The 13,356-nt window shown below is 42.8% G+C and overlaps 1 long non-coding RNA gene across 1 annotated transcript; it reads right to left on the minus strand.

The window, feature by feature from the left end:
- Positions 1–394: 394 nt before the first annotated feature.
- On the minus strand, positions 395–13,148 carry LOC143786046 (uncharacterized). The gene is made up of 3 exons (XR_013218223.1): positions 12,495–13,148; positions 8,493–8,563; positions 395–645 (listed from the first exon to the last, which is right to left on the minus strand). It is a non-coding gene; the product is annotated as an uncharacterized LOC143786046 (long non-coding RNA).
- Between the last annotated feature and the right edge of the window lie 208 nt (positions 13,149–13,356).

Raw genomic sequence — 13,356 nt, forward strand, 5'->3', positions numbered from 1 at the left:
TTTGTAATTCATTAATCACAGCCACTGGATGGATCTGCAGAGCGCTGACCTGCTGTGCCGACCCTATGTTCTCGCACTCAGAAACTCCTTCAATTATTCTGTTTAGTCATCTGGAAAAGCAAGTGATTTATTAATTCCTGTTCAACTGCACTTTTTGGGGGGCTCTTATTTGTGAATTTGCAGCTGCCCCTGCTGCTATCTGGTGATTCTGGGAGTCTGGGACATGACAAAGGCTGGATTTCTCCTCATGTCACTGTTTGTTTTTGTGCTAGAGATGAGTGTTTGTCTGTGTCCTCGCGTCTTATTACATTTGCTTATAGGAAGAAGAAGAAAAATTCAAGGTTGTAAATAACATTTATAAAGAATATATTCTATTTTTCACTGTTTCCTTCATTCTCTCTTATCAAACACAACCACTTTCATATGAACGCACTATGACTACTGTACCCCAATCTGTGCCGATTTGGGGGGGACTGGACAATTGCTGCGTCCCCACGCCCTTATGGGTCCCCCAGCATTTACATCAGAAACTACAGTGATGATAGCAGTTCTGCATTATCAGTGCCGTTTTCGACGCTGAGATCTTTGGTGATATCACAGTCATCGGATCCTGATGTCACCACCGGTCCTGCAGTATAAAGGAATCTAGAAAAATTGAAGGAGAAGAGGAAAACTGGTAAGTCCTCTCTAGTCTCTGTGTACGTGCTCTGTTTATATATATGTCTGTATGTATGTGCTCTGTGTATACATGTGTGTGTGCTCTGTATACATGTGTGTATGCGCTCTGTGTATACATGTGTGTATGCGCTCTGTGTATACATGTGTGTATGTGCTCTATACATGTGTGCATGCGCTCTGTATATACATGTGTGCATGCGCTCTGTGTATACATGTGTGTATGTGCTCTGTGTATACATGTGTGCATGCGCTCTGTGTATAGATGTGTGTATGCGCTCTGTGTATACATGTGTGTATGTGCTCTGTGTATACATGTGTGTATGCACTCTGTGTATACATGTGTGCCTGCGCTCTGTGTATACATGTGTGCCTGCGCTCTGTGTATACATGTGTGTGTGCGCTCTGTGTATACATGTGTGTGTGCGCTCTGTGTATACATGTGTGTATGCGCTCTGTGTATACATGTGCGTGTGTGCGCTGTGTATACATGTGTGTGTGCGCTCTGTGTATACATGTGTGTATGTGCTCTGTGTATACATGTGTGTATGTGCTCTGTGTATAGATATGTGTATGCGCTCTGTGTATACATGTGTGTATGTGCTCTGTGTATACATGTGTGTATGTGCTCTGTGTATATACATATGTGTGTGCATGTGCTCTGATTATACATGAGTGTATGCACTTTGTGTATACATGTGTGCATGCGCTCTGTGTATACATGTGTGCATGCGCTCTGTGTATACATGAGTGTATGTGCTCTGTGTATACATGTGCGTGTGTGCGCTCTGTGTATACATGTGTGCATGCGCTCTGTGTATACATGAGTGTATGTGCTCTGTGTATACATGTGTGTATGTGCTCTGTGTATACATGTGTGTATGTGCTCTGTGTATACATGTGTGTATGTGCTCTGTGTATATACATATGTGTGTGCATGTGCTCTGATTATACATGAGTCTATGCGCTTTGTGTATACATGTGTGTATGTGCTCTGTGTATACATGTGTGCCTGCGCTCTGTGTATACATGTGCGTGTGTGCTCTGTGTATATACAAATGTGTGTGCATGTGCTCTGATTATACATGAGTCTATGTGCTTTGTGTATACATGTGTGCATGCGCTCTGTGTATACATGTGTGCATGCGCTCTGTGTATACATGTGTGCATGCGCTCTGTGTATACATGTGTGTATGCGCTCTGTATATACATGTGTGCATGCGCTCTGTGTATACATGTGTGCATGCGTGCATGCGCTCTGTGTATACATGTGTGCATGCGCTGTGTATACATGTGTGTATGCGCTCTGTGTATACATGTGTGTATGCGCTCTGTGTATACATGTGTGCATGCGCTCTGTGTATACATGTGTGCATGCGCTCTGTGTATACATGTGTGCATGCGCTCTGTGTATACATGTGTGCATGCGCTCTGTGTATACATGTGTGTATGCGCTCTGTATATACATGTGTGCATGCGCTCTGTGTATACATGTGTGCATGCGTGCATGCGCTCTGTGTATACATGTGTGCATGCGCTGTGTATACATGTGTGTATGCGCTCTGTGTATACATGTGTGCATGCGCTCTGTGTATACATGTGTGTATGCGCTCTGTGTATACATGTGTGCATGCGCTCTGTGTATACATGTGTGTATGCGCTCTGTGTATACATGTGTGTATGCGCTCTGTGTATACATGAGTGTATGCGCTCTGTGTATACATGTGTGCATGCGCTCTGTGTATACATGTGTGCATGCGCTCTGTGTATACATGTGTGCATGCGCTCTGTGTATACATGTGTGCATGCGCTCTGTGTATACATGTGTGCATGCGCTCTGTGTATACATGTGTGCCTGCGCTCTGTGTATACATGTGTGCCTGCGCTCTGTGTATACATGTGTGCCTGCGCTCTGTGTATACATGTGTGCCTGCGCTCTGTGTATACATGTGTGCGTGCGCTCTGTGTATACATGTGTGCGTGCGCTCTGTGTATACATGTGTGCGTGCGCTCTGTGTATACATGTGTGCGTGCGCTCTGTGTATACATGTGTGCGTGCGCTCTGTGTATACATGTGTGCGTGCGCTCTGTGTATACATGTGTGCGTGCGCTCTGTGTATACATGTGTGCGTGCGCTCTGTGTATACATGTGTGCGTGCGCTCTGTGTATACATGTGTGCGTGCGCTCTGTGTATACATGTGTGCGTGCGCTCTGTGTATACATGTGTGCGTGCGCTCTGTGTATACATGTGTGCGTGCGCTCTGTGTATACATGTGTGCGTGCGCTCTGTGTATACATGTGCGTGTGTGCGTGCGCTCTGTGTATACATGTGTGCGTGCGCTCTGTGTATACATGTGTGCGTGCGCTCTGTGTATACATGTGTGCGTGCACTCTGTGTATACATGTGTGCGTGCGCTCTGTGTATACATGTGTGCGTGCGCTCTGTGTATACATGTGCGTGTGTGCGCTGTGTATATTTATATATGTGTGAGCATGTTCTCTGCGTATACATGTGTAAGGAGGAAGACCGGACTGCGGGTACCTGTGCCAGACCGGGTCCGGAACTGCTGAGGCTGCGTCCCATGTTGTCTGGGGGAAAGCAAAAAGGCCCGGACAGGATCCCTGACCCGAAAGCTGGGAGCGTGATTATAAGTAAAAGCTCGCGCTGCCCTCGTCGTCGGACCATGGTCTGCTGGAGAAACATCGCGCCAGTTGTTGTCGGAGCAACAGACTTGGTGGGAACAGGCAGTGCGCAGCATAGAGAGAATAGTGCAGTGCGACCACTAGCTGACAGAGATCGAGGTGCCGTGTTCTTCTTGACCGTGAGTACAGCACACATGCCGCAAAGATAGAACCGGGTACTGGACAGATGTTTTCAGCCCACGTTACCAGCATACACCTCCCCACCCATGGGAGACCCTGATCGTGCTATGGCCTTGTTTGCTCCGGCCACATATAATCATGGACTTGGGGCTCAGCGGAAGGTACCGGAGACCGACCACTCCTGCCAGAAGACGAACCACCGTTACCAGCTGAACCTTCTTGTACCAGCATCGCGAAAGCCGTTGTTGCCGCTATTGACTCCCCTGCAGCATTCACTGCCGTTATCTGATTCATTGTTCCTTAACTCTGCATATCCTTTACAATTGGACTGTTATTCTCCCCATTTAACCCTGTGTCAGCTTACTCATCATTTCCCCTCTGTGCCAGCATACCCATTCTTTCCCCTCTGTGCCAGCATACCCATCGTTTCCCCTCTGTGCCAGCATACCCATCATTTCCCCTCTGTGCCAGCATACCCATCATTTCCCCTCTGTGACAGCTTAACCATCATTTCCTCTCTGTGTCCGCTTACTCATCATTTCCCCCCTTTGCCAGCATACCCATCATTACCCTCTGTACCAGCATACCCGTCATTTTCACTCTGTACCAGGTTACCCATCATTTCCCCTCTGTGCCAGTCTACACATCATTGCCCTCTGTGCCAGCATACCCATCATTGCCCTCTGTGCCAGCATACACATCATTGCCCTCTGTGCCAACATACACATCATTGCCCTCTGTGCCAGCATACCCATCATTGCCCTCTGTGCCAGCATACTCATCATTGCCCTCTGTGCCAGCATACCCATCATTGCCCTCTGTACCAGGCTACACATCATTGCCCTCTGTGCCAGCATACTCATCATTGGCCTCTATGCCAGCATACCTATCATTGCCCTCTGTGCCAGCATACTCATCATTGCCTTCTGTGCCAGCATATCCATCATTGCCCTCTGTGCCAGCACACTCATCATTGCCCTCTGTGCCAGCATACTTATCTTTGCCCTCTGTGCCAGCATACCCTTCATTGCCCTGTATGCCATCATACCCATCATTGCCCTCTGTGCCAGCATATCCATCATTGCCCTCTGTGCCAGCATATCCATCATTGTCCTCTGTGCCAGCACACTCATCATTGCCCTCTGTGCCAGCATACTTATCTTTGCCCTCTGTGCCAGTGTGCCCATCATTGCCCACTGTGCCAGCATATCCATCATTGTCCTCTGTGCCAGCACACTCATCATTGCCCTCTGTGCCAGCATATTCATCATTGACCTCTGTGCCAGCATACTCATCATTGCCCTCTGTGCCAGCATACCCATCATTGCCCTCCATGCCAGCATACTCATCATTGCCCTCTGTGCCAGCATACTCATCATTGCCCTCTGTGCCAGCATACTCATCATTGCCCTCTGTGCCAGCATATCCATCATTGGCCTCTGTGCAAGCACACTCATCATTGCCCTCTGTGCCAGCATATCCATCATTGGCCTCTGTGCAAGCACACTCATCATTGCCCTCTGTGCCAGCATACTCATCATTTCATCATTGAACTCTGTGCCAGCATACCCATCATTGCCCTCTGTGCCAGCATACTCATCATTGCCCTCTGTGCCATCATACTTATCGTTGCCCTCTGTGCCAGCATACCCATCATTGCCCGCTGTGCCAGCATATCCATCATTGCCCTCTGTGCCAGCACACTCATTGCTATCTTTGCCAGCATACTTATCATTGCCCTCTGTGCCAGCCTACCCATCATTGCCCTCTGTGCCAGCATACCCATCATTGCCCTCTGTGCCAGCATATCCATCATTGCCCTCTGTGCCCGCACACTCATCACTGCCCTCTGTGCCAGCATATTCATCATTGCCCTCTGTGCCAGCATACTCATCATTGCCCTCTATGCCAGCATACCCATCATTGCCCTCTGTGACAGCATACCCATCATTGCCTTCTGTGCCAGCATACCCATCATTGCCCTCTTTGCCAGCATACTTATCATTGCCCTCTATGCCAGCATACCCATCATTGCCCTCTGTGCCAGCATACCCATCATTGCCCTCTGTGCCAGCACACTCATCATTGCCCTCTGTGCCAGCATACCCATCAATGACCTCTGTGCCAGCATACCCATCATTGCCCTCTGTGCCAGCATACCCATCATTGCCCTCTGTGCCAGCACACTCATCATTGCCCTCTTTGCCAGCATACTTATCATTGCCCTCTGTGCCAGCCTACCCATCATTGCCCTCTGTGCCAGCATACTCATCATTGCCCTCTTTGCTAGCATACCCATCATTGCCCTCTGTGCCAGCATACTCATCATTGCCCTCTTTGCTAGCATACCCATCATTGCCCTCTGTGCCACCATACCCATCATTGCCCTCTGTGCCATCATACCCATCATTGCCCTCTGTGTCATCATACCCATCATTGCCCTCTGTGCCAGCATACCCATCATTTTCCCTCTGTGTCAGCATACCCATCATTGCCCTCTGTGCCAGCATACCCATCATTTCCCCTCTGTGTCAGCATACCCATCATTGCCCTGTGTGCCAGCATACCCATCATTTCCCCTCTGTGTCAGCATACCCATCATTGCCCTCTGTGCCATCATACCCATCATTTCCCCTCTGTGCCAGCATATCCATCATTGCCCTCTGTGCCAGCATACTCATCATTGCCCTCTGTGCCAGCATACTCATCATTGCTCTCTGTGCCATCATGCCCATCATTGCTCTCTGTACCATCATACCCGTCATTGCCATCTATGCCAGCTTACCCGTCATTGCCCTCTGTGCCAGCATACCCATCATTTCCCCCCTGTGCTAGTACACTCATCATTGCCCTCCATGCCAGCATACTCATCATTGCCCTCTGTGCCAGCATACCCATCTTTCCCCTCTGTGTCAGCATACTCATCATTGCCCTCTGTGCCAGCATACCCATCATTTCCCCTCTGTGTCAGTATACCCATCATTGCCCTCTTTGCCAGCATACCCATAATTTCCCCTCTGTGTCAGCATACCCATCATTGCCCTCTGTGCCAGCATACCCATCATTTCCCCCCTGTGCTAGCACACTCATCATTGCCCTCTGTGTCAGCATACTCATCATTGCCCTCTGTGCCAGCATACCCATAATTTCCCCTCTGTGTCAGCATATCCATCATTGCCCTCTGTGCCAGCATACCCAGCATTTCCCCTCTGAGCCAGCATACCCATCATTTCCCCTCTGTGTCAGCATACCCATCATTGCCCTCTGTGCCAGCATACCCAGCATTTCTCCTCTGTGTCAGCATACCCATCATTGCCCTCTGTGCCAGCATACCCATCATTTCCTCTCTGTGTCAGCATACCCAGCATTTCTCCTCTGTGTCAGCATACCCATCATCGCCCTCTGTGCCAGCATACGCAGCATTTCCCCTCTGTGCCAGCATACCCATCATTGCCCTCTGTGCCAGCATACCCATCATTTCCACTCTATGCCAGATTACCCATCATTCCACTCTGTCCCAGGTTACCCATCATTCCCCTCTTTCAGGTTACCCATCATTTCCCTCCTGTGTTAGGTTACCCATCATTTCCACTCTGTGCCAGCATACCCATCATTGTCTTCTGTGCCAGCATACCCATCATTGTCTTCTGTGCCAGCACACCCATCATTGTCTTCTGTGCCAGCATACCCATCATTGTCTTCTGTGCCAGCATACCCATCATTGTCTTCTGTGCCAGCATACCCATCATTGTCTTCTGTGCCAGCATACCTATCATTGTCTTCTGTGCCAGCACACCCATCATTGCCATTATGGTATTTCTTTGGTTCTTCTAGGTAAGTTTTTATTTGTGCATTATATAATATTCTGCTTTTGAGGTACGTTGTGCTGCACTGAGGTGTTTTTTGTAGCTGGAGGGTAATGTTGTGCCGCACTGCAGTCTATGGTGCACAAAGAATCTGGGCCCCTTCCTATGCTATCTTTCAAATGTTCGAGGGGGTAATAATACCGATGGTCTTCATTTTTTTACATAATGTGCAGATAATCTTTTGGCAGGGTACATGAACGTCCGATTCACAACACAACTGCTGGATTTACCAGGTGAAGGCAACGAGTTTAAGGAATGGCCTCCATTCCCGGGAGGTTTCTTCTAGTATTGCACCTCTGCGAGGCACGGCCAAGGGTTTGGAGTAACATAGAGATTGGGCATGGAGTGGGTGCGAGGTCAGAGTCACTCAGAATGGTGCCAAAACGCCTCCTAATCCAAATGTCAGATTGGGAAAGTCGTCCTGCTGTGCACCAGGTGCCATTAAATATCTGTCTCACATTATGGATCAATGTCTGTCTGATGTTACCTCCAAATCAAAACGTCTGGTTGAAAGTGGCGCCAAGTCCGAAGAGATGGAAATGCCATACACCAGGAAGCGATGCTGGTCCTTGGGAGGGATCAGGAATGACATCTTACCATCCAGCACAAGTCAGAAGCAGATGGGATCACAAGCAGACGACCAGGCAGGCGATCAGGGTCAGTGCAGATGGCTGCATCATCGAGATCGATAAATCAACCGCCCGGAACATTCTGGATACATTTTATCGGAACTGTGGGTAGAAATAAACCGTATCCTGGAGTGTGGCCTCGAGCTCCGGGATCTGGTGCATTGGGATAAGGGAGTGCAATGTTGTTTTTGAGTCTCTCATCCGGGAGAGCTGCTGTCTTTCTATCTGTCTATGAGTGTTGGCGGCTGAGACATACTGTACCGATGCAAACACTTCCTGACAGCAAGATTTATAGAAGTTGCTATTATCAAATGGCGCAGCGGCTGCCAAGCCATATACAAGCCTATGTATATAAATATATGGATGTATTTGCGGTGCTGACACCAGAGAAGGGATCCAGACCCAACGTGAACTTGACATGTCAGAAGTTCATGCCAAGTCACAGGAAAAGGGATGAGTACGCTGGGACCCTAGGGCCCCCTGGCACCAAATACTCACCGCATCTCCGGCCCGAACCAATGGGGTAAAAGCAGGACAAGGAGACATATTCATAAGTAACGTCCAATTCACTGTAAGCAAATATGGAAAAGTTATATCTATAAGACAATAATAATCCAGTGTCCCAACAACTGCAAAACCTCAGGTTACCCCGGGGCGAGAAATCACAATGTGGAGAAAAACAATCATATGTAAGTTGTAAATATGGATAATAAGCAGAAGTTACTAGAAAAACAGAAGAGTTATAAGTATAGTAGTTATATTCCTGTACATAGGGGCAGTATTATAGTAGTTATATTCTTGTACATAGAGGGCAGTATTATAGTAGTTATATTCTTGTACATAGGGGGCAGTATTATAGTAGTTATATTCTTGTACATAGGAGCAGTATTATAGTAGTTATATTCTTGTACATAGGGGGCAGTATTATAGTAGTTATATTCTTGTACATAGGAGCAGTATTATAGTAGTTATATTCTTGTACATAGGAGCAGTATTATAGTAGTTATATTCCTGTACATAGGGGCAGTATTATAGTAGTTATATTCTTGTACATAGAGGGCAGTATTATAGTAGTTATATTCTTGTACATAGGAGCAGTATTATAGTAGTTATATTCTTGTACATAGGAGCAGTATTATAGTAGTTATATTCCTGTACATAGGGGCAGTATTATAGTAGTTATATTCTTGTACATAGAGGGCAGTATTATAGTAGTTATATTCTTGTACATAGGAGCAGTATTATAGTAGTTATATTCTTGTACATAGGAGCAGTATTATAGTAGTTATATTCTTGTTCATAGGGGCAGTATTATAGTAGTTATATTCTTGTGCATAGGGGCAGTATTATAGTAGTTATATTCTTGTACACAGGGGGCAGTATTATAGTAGTTATATTCTTGTACATAGGAGCAGTATTATAGTAGTTATATTCTTGTACATAGGGCAGTATTATAGTAGTTATATTCTTGTTCATAGGGGCAGTATTATAGTAGTTATATTCTTGTGCATAGGGGTAGTATTATAGTAGTTATATTCTTGTACATAGGAGCAGTATTATAGTAGTTATATTCTTGTACATAGGAGCAGTATTATAGTACTTATATTCTTGTACATAGGGCAGTATTATAGTAGTTATATTCTTGTTCATAGGGGCAGTATTATAGTAGTTATATTCTTGTGCATAGGGGCAGTATTATAGTAGTTATATTCTTGTACACAGGGGGCAGTATTATAGTAGTTATATTCTTGTACATAGGAGCAGTATTATAGTAGTTATATTCTTGTACATAGGGCAGTATTATAGTAGTTATATTCTTGTTCATAGGGGCAGTATTATAGTAGTTATATTCTTGTACATAGCGAGCAGTATTATAGTAGTTATATTCTTGTACATAGGAGCAGTATTACAGTAGTTATATTCTTGTACATAGGAGCAGTATTATAGTAGTTATATTCTTGTACATTGGGGCAGTATTATAGTAGTTATATTCTTGTACATAGGAGCAGTATTATAGTAGTTATATTCTTGTACATAAAGGGCAGTATTATAGTAGTTATATTCTTGTACATAGGAGCAGTATTATAGTAGTTATATTCTTGTACATAGGAGCAGTATTATAGTAGTTATATTCTTGTACATAAAGGGCAGTATTATAGTAGTTATATTCTTGTACATAGGAGCAGTATTATAGTAGTTATATTCTTGTACATAAAGGGCAGTATTATAGTAGTTATATTCTTGTACATAGGAGCAGTATTATAGTAGTTATATTCTTGTACATAGGAGCAGTATTATAGTAGTTATATTCTTGTACATAAAGGGTAGTATTATAGTAGTTATATTCTTGTACATAGGAGCAGTATTATAGTAGTTATATTCTTGTACATAGGGAGCAGTATTATAGTAGTTATATTCCTGTACATAGGAGCAGTATTATAGTAGTTATATTCTTGTACATAAAGGGCAGTATTATAGTAGTTATATTCTTGTACATAGGAGCAGTATTATAGTAGTTATATTCTTGTACATAGGAGCAGTATTATAGTAGTTATATTCTTGTACATAAAGGGCAGTATTATAGTAGTTATATTCTTGTACATAGGAGCAGTATTATAGTAGTTATATTCTTGTACATAAAGGGCAGTATTATAGTAGTTATATTCTTGTACATAGGAGCAGTATTATAGTAGTTATATTCTTGTACATAGGAGCAGTATTATAGTAGTTATATTCTTGTACATAAAGGGTAGTATTATAGTAGTTATATTCTTGTACATAGGAGCAGTATTATAGTAGTTATATTCTTGTACATAGGGAGCAGTATTATAGTAGTTATATTCCTGTACATAGGAGCAGTATTATAGTAGTTATATTCTTGTGCATAGGAGCAGTATTATAGTAGTTATATTCTTGTACATAGGAGCAGTATTATAGTAGTTATATTCTTGTACATAGAGGCAGTATTATAGTAGTTATATTCTTGTACATAGGGGCAGTATTATAGTAGTTATATTCTTGTACATAGGAGCAGTATTATAGTAGTTATATCCTTGTACATAGGGGCAGTATTATAGTAGTTATATCCTTGTACATAGGGGCAGTATTATAGTAGTTATATTCTTGTTCATAGGGGCAGTATTATAGTAGTTATATTCTTGTACATAGCGAGCAGTATTATAGTAGTTATATTCTTGTACATAGGAGCAGTATTACAGTAGTTATATTCTTGTACATAGGAGCAGTATTATAGTAGTTATATTCTTGTACATTGGGGCAGTATTATAGTAGTTATATTCTTGTACATAGGAGCAGTATTATAGTAGTTATATTCTTGTACATAAAGGGCAGTATTATAGTAGTTATATTCTTGTACATAGGAGCAGTATTATAGTAGTTATATTCTTGTACATAGGAGCAGTATTATAGTAGTTATATTCTTGTACATAAAGGGCAGTATTATAGTAGTTATATTCTTGTACATAGGAGCAGTATTATAGTAGTTATATTCTTGTACATAAAGGGCAGTATTATAGTAGTTATATTCTTGTACATAGGAGCAGTATTATAGTAGTTATATTCTTGTACATAGGAGCAGTATTATAGTAGTTATATTCTTGTACATAAAGGGTAGTATTATAGTAGTTATATTCTTGTACATAGGAGCAGTATTATAGTAGTTATATTCTTGTACATAGGGAGCAGTATTATAGTAGTTATATTCCTGTACATAGGAGCAGTATTATAGTAGTTATATTCTTGTGCATAGGAGCAGTATTATAGTAGTTATATTCTTGTACATAGGAGCAGTATTATAGTAGTTATATTCGTGTACATAGAGGCAGTATTATAGTAGTTATATTCTTGTACATAGGGGCAGTATTATAGTAGTTATATTCTTGTACATAGGGGCAGTATTATAGTAGTTATATTCTTGTACATAGGAGCAGTATTATAGTAGTTATATCCTTGTACATAGGGGCAGTATTATAGTAGTTATATCCTTGTACATAGGGGCAGTATTATAGTAGTTATATCCTTGTACATAGGGGCAGTATTATAGTAGTTATATTCTTGTACATAGGGGCAATATTATAGTAATTAAACAAGATCTGATTATCATAAAGTTACTTTGACCATCATCCCATAGCCAAATAAAGAGTTAAATCATGGAGCTGGAGGTGACGACCTGGGAGAAGCCGCTGATATGTCAAGACTAAGAATATCTTTGATTATATGTCCACTATACACAGTGAACGTGCTCCGTGCTGTATGTCAGACTCTCTGTGGTTAGACAAATGGGACACAAGTAAAAATATACATATGGTATGAGCTGGAAAATGGCGCCAAAAATCACAGTAGATATAAAAACAATAGCCCGAAGTACTACAATTTTCAAATGTGGTGTATAAGGGTACACAATAGTTTTAAAAAATCTGGCCCCCATTAATTTTCACTTTGGGATGATTGGTAAGAAACTGCAGCTGAAGTATTAATTACCGTAGATCTAAGTTTCCGATGTGCCATAGTCTCGTGAAGTCATTGAAAAATCTTTGCTCCAGGCTGAAGTGCCAAAGCAAACTTTGCAAACCTTCTTTTATGCTCCTGACCTGGACTCCAGAAGTTCCTCACCTTTTCTTAAGGGTAATGCACTAACTCAGGAAAGAGACGAAATGGAGAATCCCTGAAGCAGTGTTATGCTGAAAGACAAAATACACTGCAATATCAGAAGCTTTACAGTTTATTATATGCATGATTGTCAAGTGGGACAAAAAATTGGAAAAAAAAAGTTTAAATGTTCATGAAATCTTTGAATAAAATAAAAAAACACACATTTTTCTCGTTAACAATAGAGGAAAATTGAAAAAAAGAAAAATGAATCAAGGTTGTGTCTGATAGGCTATCAAGACTCTTCAGTGCTGCAGACAACTACCACGTCTACTAATACACATAGGAACAAATGGCACTGCAAAAAAAGACCTTGAAACTATATGTAGAGACTTTGAAGACTTAGGCAGTAAGGTGAAGGAACTGGGAGCACAGGTCATCTTCCCATCCATCCTCCCAGTGGATGGACATAGACCAAGGAGATTGAACAGGAGTCTGCAGTTAAACAACTGTCTACGTCGATGGTGCCAAGAGCAAAGTTTTGGGTTTCTTGACCATGGTGCTATTAGAAGTGGAAATAAAGAACAAAAACAACAAATTCTGAATGACGATAGAGGAGCAAGAGAAACAGAATACAAACTAAAATGTATCTATACAAATGCACAGAGCATGGGAAACAAAAAAGGAGAACTGGAGTTTCTAACACAGGAAGAGAAATATGATGTCATAGGTATCACTAAAACTTGGTGCAATG

This window comes from Ranitomeya variabilis, chromosome 7, assembly GCF_051348905.1.
Source record: "Ranitomeya variabilis isolate aRanVar5 chromosome 7, aRanVar5.hap1, whole genome shotgun sequence".
Classification (NCBI taxonomy): Eukaryota; Metazoa; Chordata; class Amphibia; order Anura; family Dendrobatidae; genus Ranitomeya; species Ranitomeya variabilis.